A 12,307-nucleotide genomic window follows, 5' to 3' on the forward strand; every position below is an offset into this window, starting at 1 on the left:
ACACAACTCAAACAGATTGCTATGATTTGAACTGTATGTTAATTCCATATACAAGGCATAGTCTCAAAATGCAGCTATTTTTTTTCAAGACAATGAAAAAGACGGCAAGAGAAGAAAAGGGAGTGTCTTTCTTGGGTGAATGCTGAGTCCCAGGATGGATGCTGCGCCCTCTCTTCCTCCTAAAATGCTGTACCTTTTGTTTGTTTGTTTGTTTTAGTAATCTCTACACTCAATGTGGTGCTCGAACTCGTGGCCCTGAGATTGAGAGTCATGTACTCTTCCAACTGAGCCAGCCAGGTGCCCCCTGCCATACCCACTCTTTTTTTTAAAGATTTTATTTATTTGTCAGAGAGAGAGAGAGAGAGAGCACAAGCAGGGGGAGCAGCAGGCAGAGGGAGAGGGAGAAACAGGCTCCTTACTGAGCAGGAAGCCCAATGCGGGACTCAATCCCAGGACTCTAGGATTGTGACTTGAGCCGAAGGCAGATGCTTAACGGCTGAGCCACCCAGGTGTCCCTGCCATAGCTCTTTTTATATATATAATTTGACAAGCATTACTTCTCTACCATGGAAATATTGAGCCAAACAGAATATGGGTGTGTGTGTGTGTGTGTGTGTGTGTGTGTGTGTGTGTGTGTGTGTGTGTGTGTGTAGTGAGATTTTTAAAAGATTTTATTTATTTGAGAGAGAGTGAGAGAGAGAATGAGCTGGGGGAGTGGCAGATAGAGAGGGAGAGGCAGACTCCCCGCTGAGCAGGGAACCCGATGAGGGGCACGATCCCCCCAGGACCCTGGAATCATGACCTGAGCCGAAGGCAGATGCTTAACCAACTGAGCCACAGATGCCCCTGTAGTGCGATTTTGATACAAGTTCAGATATGCTCTGAAACTGCATAAGAAGAAGGATACCCCTCAGTGATAAAAACTGTAACATCTGGAGATCATGGGCAATTCATGAATACTTTTACTCTATTACTTAAATATTTTACCATTAAAATTGTTCCCCAACCTCCTTCCCATCATCTTTTGGACATCTGTCCCTACATGACCACTATTCCAGGGACTCCAATGCGACCCTCCTCACCTTCCAATGCCCCCTCAAACCACACCATCTGCACCCTTGTCTTGCTGAACATTCACTCCCGATTCCAGTATCTCCCCCCGTTCCCTGGGTCCTCTACACTGCACACCATCCGCTGCCCCAGCCTGAACTCCTGCACAGACCCAATCCACACCCACATGCACTACCCTACTCCTATCACCCCTTTCTCCTGGCTCCCTCCCCTGTGCCTCTCTCTTTGCGCTCACGGTCCCCTCCAGGGTCCCTCTCTGCCAACATTGTCTGTCTTGGACCATGGTGTCTTCCTCCAAGGTCTGCCTGCCGCACACATCTTCCCCTTCCTCCTCTCCCACCATGATTTTAATCCCTCCAAGACCTTGTCTCCTGTGAATTTCACCAACCAAAGACCATGAGTATCTTCCCTGTGAAGTGCCCATACCCGTTACCCCCTTCATTTCCATGAAACGCTGCCTTCTTTCCCCAGATCCCAATATGCCTCACCCCCTTCACTGCCCTGCACACTTTGTCTCCTTATACCCTTAAATGTGGAAATGCTCCTTGTGACATTGAGCACACTTGTCTTTTATCCCTCTGCCTTTTCTTCTCCTGCACTCTCTTCTCCCCTCATCCCAGGACCTGTGTACCACCCTCTATCTTGTCTCTATATCCTGCTTTCCCCGCGCCCTCTCTCACCTGCTCTGTCATACACCCATGCACTGCCACTCCCCCATGTACCCTAACATTCCCACCACACATCCCAACCTAAGGTGGTAATGCTTACAGCACTTTTTAAATGCTGCATATTATAAATACTGCCTTTGTAGGCTGTTGCAGGATTAGGATTTTAAAGGGGGTAAGAGAAGTCCCCTTCCCAGGCATCCAGAAGTATGGAGATATAACTATTCTTCTGTATAAGAACATGCTATTGAGATTCACACATGCCTGGTGACTGTGTGTGGTTTTATGATTAACTGTGAAGTTGTGTAATGTCATTATCTGTGTTTATGAGAGTACGCTTGTGTGTGGTGTTCCAGAATGTTTGTGTGCAACTAAGATGGTGTCACAGTTAAGTATGCATGTATGTTAGTGCGTATTTCGCTGAGTGTGCATGCCCTTGTGCATTTGCCTGTGTAAATGAGTTTGTGTGTGTGAGTTATCTGGATTGCCCACCATGGTAGCTCTAAAGCCTGACTTGAACACTGGGGGTGATTGGATAGTGAATCTGGATCAAATTGTGGATTTGTTTGTAGGAAAGATCAAAGAACCAAACTGAACTCTGAATTTATGTTTCTTAATTACCAAAGCATCAAGTGCTCATGCAGCAAATTTAGCCAAAATAAGTGTGGAGAACTGGTAACCATTTGCTGCTTTGGAATTAGGTAAGTAGCACTGGCTTATATGACAGTTTCAGGAATGGTAGAATCTCCCTATTAAACCATTTGATCCCAGTGCTTTTACCTGTGAAGGGCTCTTTCAGAAGCTTCTCTCTTTCTTCTGTGGATATTGTTCTGTGTCTACTTCCTATCATTAGAGGAGGGAGGCAAACAATGGTAAAGTATATTTTCCTATAAAATTTCCATTAATAATTGGCATTGAATTATGCAAATGAGTCCAAAGTAGTTGACTTTGATGTGGGCAAGTGAGTTCAATGATTTCTGATTGTAAATTGTTGGCATCATGTTCTTCCATCTATTTGCAACTCTTTGAAAACCCTTTGTATTTTATCTTATTCCATTTCCCTGCTAATAACTTAAATGATGGTTCAGCTCAGTGGAATGAAAACTGGGAAAGAACTAGACATTGCGGAAACTTCTGCAGGAAGTAAAGAGCCCAGTGAGACACACATAATCACTGCCAGTCCGTCACACTGCAGACTTCAGCATTTCCTGCTGTCCCCCATGTGAGACCCTGTTTGCCTCCAGGGATAATGGAAAAGAAAGAGCCTCTCAAAACCATTCTAATACTCTCTTAGGAGATGCTAACTAGAAACCTGTAATTGTTTTTGGTAATTAGCAATCAGAAAAAGTTTTCAGAAATATTGTCAACTCCCAAGCCTACACTCCCAGACACAGATGAAATGATAACTGCAGTTCTGAGGGACATTACCTCACAGAATCACAAACCTGTATGTCAGGGTCTGTCTACCTATGTTCTGCCCGTAGTGACCACCAAACTGAGCCCACCCTCCTGACAGCAGGAAAGAGTCAAGCAGGTATTTTCTATTTCAGTCTGAGAGGCATAGTCTGTAACGGAAGGAGGCATATTGGGATTCTGTGTAAGTGATCAAATCAGAAAAAGACATTCTCTGGTTTTGAATCTGGTCCAGTGCCGAAGCACACAGGAAGAATTAATTCCTGAGGAACAGAGTGAGCTAGTAAAGAGAGATGGGAGTCTAGACCTTACCTGATGGCACCTAATGCAATGTAATATAATCCTGACAGTCATTGTTTTTTTTTATGTTCAGTTAGCCAACATACAGTACATCATTAGTTTTAGATGTAGTGTTCAGCAATTCATTAGTTGCGTATAACACCCAGTGCTCATCACAACACGTGCCCTTCTTAATATCCATCACCCAGTGATTGTTGATGTTTAATGCAAGGAATAATAAAACCTGATTTTTAAGATGCTTAAGGATGTAGTGGTAAAATAAATCTGCTACTCACCCTACTTTACAGGAATCATAGACCAAAACTTCAGGATTACTAGAGGTACATCTATAACACCTCCATGCTTATAATAGAATTTATAGGAATCATCTGATCCTGTGCAGAAAGTGTATCCAAATGGTAATGGCTTGAATGGAAAAGTTTTCTCTCACTCTGGAGACAATTAACGGAGACCGTAATTGTCTCTTGAAAACACTGCAGTCTACTGATTATGGTAAGGCTATTTTCCTTCTTAAATTTAGGGAGGAACCCTTAATTTAGGAAGGGTTAATATAATAATTACGTGTTTCACACAACTGTCTGGCTCATATCATCTTGTTTTCACCTGTTTGAAAATATTTTCATAGATTCTAACAAAGGTACCACTCTAGTGTGGGATTGACAGGGAGTATATGGGAAATCCCTGTACCTTCCACTCAATTTGGCTGTGAGCTTAAAACTGATGTAAAAAATAAAGTCTACTATTTATATTCTCATAACAATCCAAAAATCTGTATCAACTTACAAAATGCACAAAATTTCATGCCTTGCACATGCCATTTTGCATGTCATATCATTTATGAATATTGCATTGTTGCAAGTAATTTTACATAATTCAGGTATTAATAGGTAAATACGTGATCTAAAATTAATAATTTAGTTTCTAGCCTACAGTATTTCATCATGTATTAGTGTTTTATGTCCCCAAACGTAAGGTATAATGTGATTATTCAACACTTCCTATGATACGTACCATTATACCTGCGTTCTTGATATAAAAGCAAATGAATCTTTTTATTGTCATCCTAGTATCAAGCCAGTCTGACATCCATTACACATACCTTGTGATGGAGCAGGTTCCTGCAGTACTCTACTGCCAACAGTGCATCTACATTTATTAAAATATCTAAAGCTTTATTCATTACTGATATTGGCCTATAAATCTTTACAAATAAATGGAAGCTTGTTACATCCAACACTACAATAACAAAAATCTAAAGTCAAATGACAAGGTGTAAAATCAAAACTAAATATAGATCTGGATTATTTGATGAACACAGCTAACTAGCTTTTTTTTTTTTTTAAACACAAGGTTGGAAGATGTTTTTTTCCTTTTTTTAATTATGGTCAATTAGCCAACATATAATACATCAGTTTTTGATGTAGTGTTCAAAAATTCATTAATTGCGTATAACACCCAGTGCTCATCACCACACGGGCCCCCCTTAATACCCACTACCTGGTTACCCCGTCCCCCACCCCCCTCCCTTCTGTAACCCTCAGTTTGTTTCCCAGAGTCCAGAGTCTCTCATGGTTTGTCTCCCTCTGATTTCTTCCCATTCAGTTTTCCCTCCCTTCCCCTGCGGCCCTCCGCACGATTTCTTATGTTCCACGTGAGTGAAACCATATGGTAACTGTCTTTCTCTGCTTGACTTATTTCTCCAGTTCCACCCGTGTCGATGCAAATGGTGGTATTCATCCTTTCTGATGGCTGAGTAATATTCCATTGTACATACGGACCACATCTTCTTTATTCATTTGTCTGCTGAAGGGCATCTCGGCTCCTTCCAGTTTGGCTATTGCGGACATTGCTGCTATGAACATTGGGGTGCATGTGCCCCTTCTTTTCACTACCTCTGTATCTTTGGGGTAAATACCTAGTAGTACAAACTAGCTTTTAGTAGAGGATGGTAGTTTAATGCAATATCTTTGTTACCAGCTATGAAATTAACTATAAAATGGACACTGGACTTAAAAATTCTCTGAGCAGACAAAACCCTTTAAGCCACGTAAGAAAAACTAAAATCTAGCTTATTTCATGAACATAATAAGCAAAACATAGGTTATTCCTTGTGAATGCCTCTGATAATCATTAAAAATTTATCTTCCTAAAAAAAGGAGTAAGATAACCACTTTTAACCAATCCCTTGTCATCTGGAAAGCCCCACTGTAATAACCAATCATTGTAATCACTTTATAAGCCATCCTGGCACATTATGCCCCCAACCTTCATAGGTTTTAAATTTGAAAGCTCCCTGTTCATCGACAGTTCTCATATACACAATGAAGTCTTACTAAATACTACTTGTTGATTAGGGTGTTTTAATTCCGCTATTTCTGGAATTTTGACACAGCAAACCCATTTCAAGTCTCTGCTCTGCCCTAAGCAGATTTTGACAAATACTTAACCTCTCTGTGTATCTGTTCTCTTCATCTTTTAGTTACAGCCACAGTGGTGCCGGCCTCATAGATTCGTGAAGCATGAAGAAGTTCTCACATGGGTGCCTTCACAGAAGTGATTTTACCTTATAAGGGCTCTTTAAAAGTTACACATTCAACCAGTGGAAAACTCTTAGTAAAAGAAAAACATTAAGTCAATATTTCTTAGTGGAATTAATAGTAAGTGGAGAATAATGGATTTCAGTTGACATGATACACCTAACCTGCGCCCATTCAGGATCCTTTAGCTCAGAAGATACTTAGTCACTGGGAACTGACAAGATGACTGTTGGGGATTTGGCAGTGGGGATGATTTCATCATAGACTATGGTTGGAATCCAGGGCAATTTCTCTCTTCTTTACCATTATATCATCCTTTATTTTACTGGGTGCAGGCCAAGGTCCATAGATTTGATTCTCAAGCCCCTGATTATAGCCAACTCCTTGGGCTTTCTGCCTAAAGGAGTCCCCACATAACGATACCTTTTGGGTTGAGACATTTCCTCAATGATTTTGGATGCAAACTTTTTTTGTATGTTCACAGAGTGGGCAGGGTTGTGCCCAAGGGTAGCACCTGCTTCTGGAGTGTCTTCCAGGCCGTCATGCTCAGTCCCAGGAACTCCAGGTGGAGAGGGCTTAAAGCGAAAGCTCCCAAGTACATAAGCACCTCCACAGCCCTGTGCTGGATCCTGCACAGGCTGGTAAACACAATTTTTCTTTTGTGTATCACCGGTAAACGGAGCAACAGAAACATCGCAAACAGATTTTGGATACTGTTCTTCGGTTCGTCATGACAAAGCCAGAGACTCATTGTATGCAGCACTGTTATCATCCCCTGATGTGCTGTGTTTGGGGCTCAGGCTCTGGGCCAGCAGCCGCAGGGTTTTTATCCTGCACAGGCACAAACAGAAGGTCCAACACATTCACAGGACTAACGTCTCCTCCACATCATCTGAGTCCACAGCCACCAAAACCATCTTTCTCCTGGTGAGCACCTTTGTCTACTTTAACATCCTCTCCTCCATCTTTCAAGTCATTTTGTCTGTTTTTGATAATCCCAACTGGATCTTCTGGAGCACCACTTCAGTAATCACGGTTTCCCAACTGTCTGTTCATAAGCCATGAGCAGTGTATCCATGCTCTGCCTTGCCTACATAATACAAAGTCCCTCGTCTAGGAGGAAAATGTAAACTGAGGGTTTCACCCAATATTCAGTCATTCATTCACTCATCCCCCTCAAAATCGTAGGAAACAGTGACATTACAAGAGTGGTGGTAAACACACACACGTGCACATATTTGTATATTATAAAATGTGTGCGTGTGTTTACACATTCATGTGTGTTCATATCAATCTGATTATGATCACCCACCCACAATATTGGAAAATTGTATATAAGAATGTAAAATTCAAAATACTTATCTTGCCCTTCTAGTTGATTACCTTAACATATACGAAATGTATTTTTCATTTACCTACTTTAGTTCTTATGTCCTAGTTCTATCTCTTGATAAAAATATCTAAATGAATGTAGTCAAATATTTGACTTTAACAGGATTAGTCTTTCATGTTTAACAATGGGCAAATTTGGAAAACATTTACCAACTTATATGTGCTTCATGGTACCTGTTCTAGTTTATTCTAGGTTGACTTCTGTGTTAATAATTCCACATTTTACCTTTTTTGAGGTGCTGTAGATTTAGTATCTTAGATTTCAACCCAGAATTTGCACAATACTTGTAAAAACAAATCACGATGTAAAGTTATTTAATACAGTTAACCTCCACCTTGACAATATAAGGTCACTGAATACTAACCTATTTACCTTCTTACAACTAATTTTTTTAGTTGCTGATACGTATTAAAAAATATTTTTTATGCATAGCTCATGAGTGCACCGCTCACTCAAATTTCACAAACTGAACACACTTGTGTATAGATCCTAGATTAAAAAAGAAAACACTGATAACCTTATGGATGTTTCCTCATGCTCTCCCAGTTACTATCCCCAAGAGTAACCACTATTGTGACATCTAACTGCATACATCAATTTCACCTCTTTGTAATTCAAATGAACGGAATCCTACAGCATGAATTCTTTTGTATTTGGCTTTTAAAATTCCTTGTTTGGGGGCATCTGAGTGGCTCAGTTGGTTGTGTCCAACTCATGATTTCAGCTTAGGTCATGATCTCATGGGTTGTGGAATTGAGCCCCATGTCAGGCTCCATGCTCAGTGGGGAGTATGCTTAGGATTCTCTCTCCCTCTCTCTCTGTCCCTCTCCCCACTTGCACGAACGACCGCTCTCTCAAGTAAATAAATCTTTTTTAAAAAATAAAATTCCATGTTTGTTAATTTATCTGTTTGGTTTTTTTTCATGCTATTGGTGACAGAATTCCATTGTGTGAACATCAATTTTTTTTTAATCAATCAACCAATTTAATCATTCTTCTGTCCATGCATGTGAGTGGGTTTCATTTTGGGGCTATCATGAATAGATACCACTGGTATGTAAATTCTACAATGTGGCTTGGTGATACATGTATAAATTTCTTTTGGGTACATATTTGATAGAGGAACTTTTGGGTCACAGGTTTACATCTACTCAGCTTTTGGAGATAACAGCCAGTTTTCAAAAATGTTTGTACAAATTTCATACCCACCAAAAGTGTATGACACACCTGGTTTATACACAACTTTATCCATGCCTAGTATTTTCTGTCATTTTCATTTTAGTCTTGTGGTTGGTGTGTGATGTTAACCCAGGCAGTGAGAGGCAGGCCTGAAACAAACAGCTTGACTAGTTTGTTTTTACTCTCCTTCCGGCAGGATAACTGAGGAGTTACCAAGGCTGATAGAAACTGGGTGAATGAAAAGCATTATACCTACATGTCTCTTACCAGTGAACAGCCAAAGGCTGTTGGAAACAAGGAAATGTGCCTGTGAGGGTGGTGTCAGAATGCCCAGAACCCTCCTTTCCCCAACAGACACAGTGATTCAACAACAAAAAACAGATGCATTCCTTTTGTTTGAAATCCATAAACTAGTTGAGAGGTTCCTGCATCCTGGGTGAGCGTCAAACCAGTCACACTGAGGCTGGTAGGAAAATTTGAGACACTCTTGCCATAATCCCTACCCCTGGCACAGCTCCCAGTGTCCCTGAGGGAAGAAAGAGCTGTATCACACAACCAAAGTTCCAACTTTTCCAAGGGCTGCCCAAGGGAATTGGTTTGTTTTCTGTCTCAGAGGGCTGATGGAACCTGGTATACTCTAGATGCCTGGAGGCCAAGGGAATAAAGAGAGGTTTAAACAAGCATATAAGCAGGCAACATAACTCCTCTTCCAGCTCAACGCAGTGTGAACAGAAGAAAAAGTTTAGATTCCACATTCTCCCTGGGCAGAGAAGAGTTGACTATATGTCCAAAGTCCCAACTTCTCTGGGGGATGCCTGAAAGACTGGCTTCTGTCTCACCTCTCTCAGACTGACAGGACCCAGCATATTTTAGATGTCTGGGGCCACTACAACAAAGATAGTAGTTTGGACTAGTGTGAAGATTTGAGAGGCTCCCAAAATCTACAAGCCCAGTCCATGAAGACTGGTACAGGTGGCTGTTTTTTCCCTAATGCACAGATACCAACACAGAGTCAAGGAAAATGATGAAACAGGGAAACATATCTCAAACAAAGGAATGAGATAAATCTCCAGAAACCAACCCTAATAAAATGTAAATATATGATTTACCTGACAAAGAGTTCAAAATAACCATCATAGGTTACTCAATCAAGTCAGGAGAACAGTGCATGAACAAAGTGAGAATTTCAACAAAGAGAGAGAAAATACAAGTATCAAACAGAAATCTTGGAGCTGAAGAATCAGAACAAAGGAACTGAAAAATTTACTACAGATATTGAACAGTCTAGAGCAGAAGAAAAGATGCACATAGGCTGAAAGTGAAGGAATGGAAAAAGATATTCCATACAAATGGAAACCAAAGAGAGTAAGAGCAGCTATACTTACATCAGATAAGACAGACTTTCAGTCATTATCAGTCATAAGAGACAAAAAACGTCAACATATAGTGATAAAGGGGTCAATTCATCAAGAGGCTACAACAAATATACACACATATAACCCAGTACTGGAGTACCTCAGTATTTAAAGCAAATACTGACAGACCTGAAGGGAAAAATGGACAATAATAAAATGATAGTAGGGGACTTCAATACCCCATTTTCAACACTAATGCATCATCCAGGCAGAAAATCAGCAAGGAAACAGCAGACTTGAAGAACACTATAGACCAAATGGACCTAACAGACATATATAGAACATTCCATCCAACAGCACTAGAATAAAATCTTTTCAAGCGTACATGGTGGAGCATTTTATAAGGCATATCATATGTTGGGCTATAAAGCACGTCTTAACAAATTTAAGAAAACTGAAATCACATCATGTATTTTTTCTGAAACATAATGGCATGAAACTAGAAATCGATAAAAGGAGGAAAACTGGGAAATTCACAGAAATGTGAAAATTAACACACTCCTGAACAATCAACAAGTCAAAAAAAAATCAAAAGGGGAAATCAGAAAGTATACTGAGACAAATGAAAATGGAAACACAACATACCAAAAGTTATAGGATGCAGCAAAAGCAGTTCTAAGAGGAAGTTTATAGTAATAAATACCTACATTAAGAAAAAATATCTCATATAAGCAATGTAACATTATGCCTCAAGAAACTAAAAAAAAAAAAAAAAGAACAAACTAAGACTTAACAGAAGGGAGGAAATAATAGAGTAGACCAGAAATAAATGTAATAGAGACAAGAAATACAATAGAAAAAAAAAATCTGAAACTGAGGGTTGTTGTTTTTTTTTTAAGAAAATGACAAATTTTTAGCTAGACAAACCAAAAAAAAAAAGGGGGGGGGACTCAAAAAAATTGTAAATGAAAGAGGAAACATTACAACTGATTCCACAGAAATACAAAGGATCGTAAGAAATCACTATGAAAAATAATATGCTAACAAACCAGATAATCTAGAAGAAATAAATTCCTAGATACATACAAGCCTACCAAGACTGGATAATGAAGAAACAGAAAATCTGAACAGACCAATAGTGAGTAAAGAGACGAATAAGCAATCAAAAACCCAACAAAAAAAGCCCAGGTCCAGATCGTTTCACCCGTGAATTCTACCAAACATTTAAAGAATTAACACCAGTTCTTCTAAAACTCCTCCAAAAAACTGAAGAGGAGGGAACACTCCCAAACTCATTTCACAAGGTCAGCATGACCCTGATACCAAAGCCAGAGGACACTATAAGGAAACAAAACTACAGGTCAATATACCTGATGAATACTGATGCAAAAATCCTCAACAAATTATTAGCAAACCCAATTCAAAAGCACATAAAAAGTTCCATACACCATAATCAAGTAAGATTTATCCTTAGCATGTAAGGATGGTTCAACATATGCAAATCAACAAATGTCATAGACCACATTAACAGAATGAAGGATAAAAATTATGATCATCTCAGTAACTGTAGAAAGCACTTAACAAACTTCAAAATCCTTTCATGATAAAAACTCTCAACAAACTGAGTATAGAAGGAATGCACCTCAACAAAATAAAGGCTATATATGAAAAGCCCACAGCCAATTATCACATACTCAAGAGTTAAAGTAAAGCTTTTCCTCTGAGATTAAGAACAATGGTGCCCACTTTCATCACTTCTATTCAACACAGTACTAAAAGTCCTAAACAGAGGAAATCTGTAAGAAAAAAAGGCATCCAAATTGGAAAGGAAAAGGTAAAATTATCTGTTTGCGGATGATAAAATCTTCTATGTAGAAAAGCCTAAAAATTCCAGAATAAAACTGTTAGAATAAATGAATTCACCAAACTAGCAAAATAAAAAGTCAACAGAAAAATCAGTTGCATTTTTATATGCTAGCAATGAACAATCTGAAAAGGAAATTATAAAAACAATTTCATTTACAATAGCATCAAAAAGAATAAGGAATTAACCAGAGGTAAAAGACTTCTACAATGAAAACTACTAAACATTTCTCAAAGAATTAAACATATAAAATAAATGGAAATGCATCCCATGTTCATGGATGGGAAGACTATTGCTAAAATGTCACTACTACCCAAAGCAATCTACAGATTTAATGCAATCCCTATCAAAACCTCAATGATGTCTTTTGCAGAAATAGAAAAACACATCCTAATCTTCATATGGAATCTTAAGGGACCCTCAATAACCAAAACAATCTTGGAAAAGAACAAAGCTACTGTACTGAACTCACTTTCCTGATTTGAAAACAAAGCTCCTGTAATCAAAGTAGTGTGGTACTTGCCTTTATG

General features: G+C 39.3%; 1 pseudogene across 1 annotated transcript; it reads left to right on the forward strand.

Annotated features, from left to right (window-relative positions):
* The first annotated feature begins 5,304 nt into the window (after window positions 1-5,304).
* On the forward strand, window positions 5,305-8,091 carry LOC116622213 (annotated as a pseudogene). Its single transcript, XR_004297542.1, has one exon. The product of XR_004297542.1 is annotated as a vomeronasal type-1 receptor 4-like (transcript).
* The last annotated feature ends 4,216 nt before the right edge of the window (window positions 8,092-12,307 follow it).

This window comes from Phoca vitulina, unplaced genomic scaffold (genome assembly GCF_004348235.1).
Source record: "Phoca vitulina isolate PV1807 unplaced genomic scaffold, GSC_HSeal_1.0 scaffold52, whole genome shotgun sequence".
Classification (NCBI taxonomy): Eukaryota; Metazoa; Chordata; class Mammalia; order Carnivora; family Phocidae; genus Phoca; species Phoca vitulina.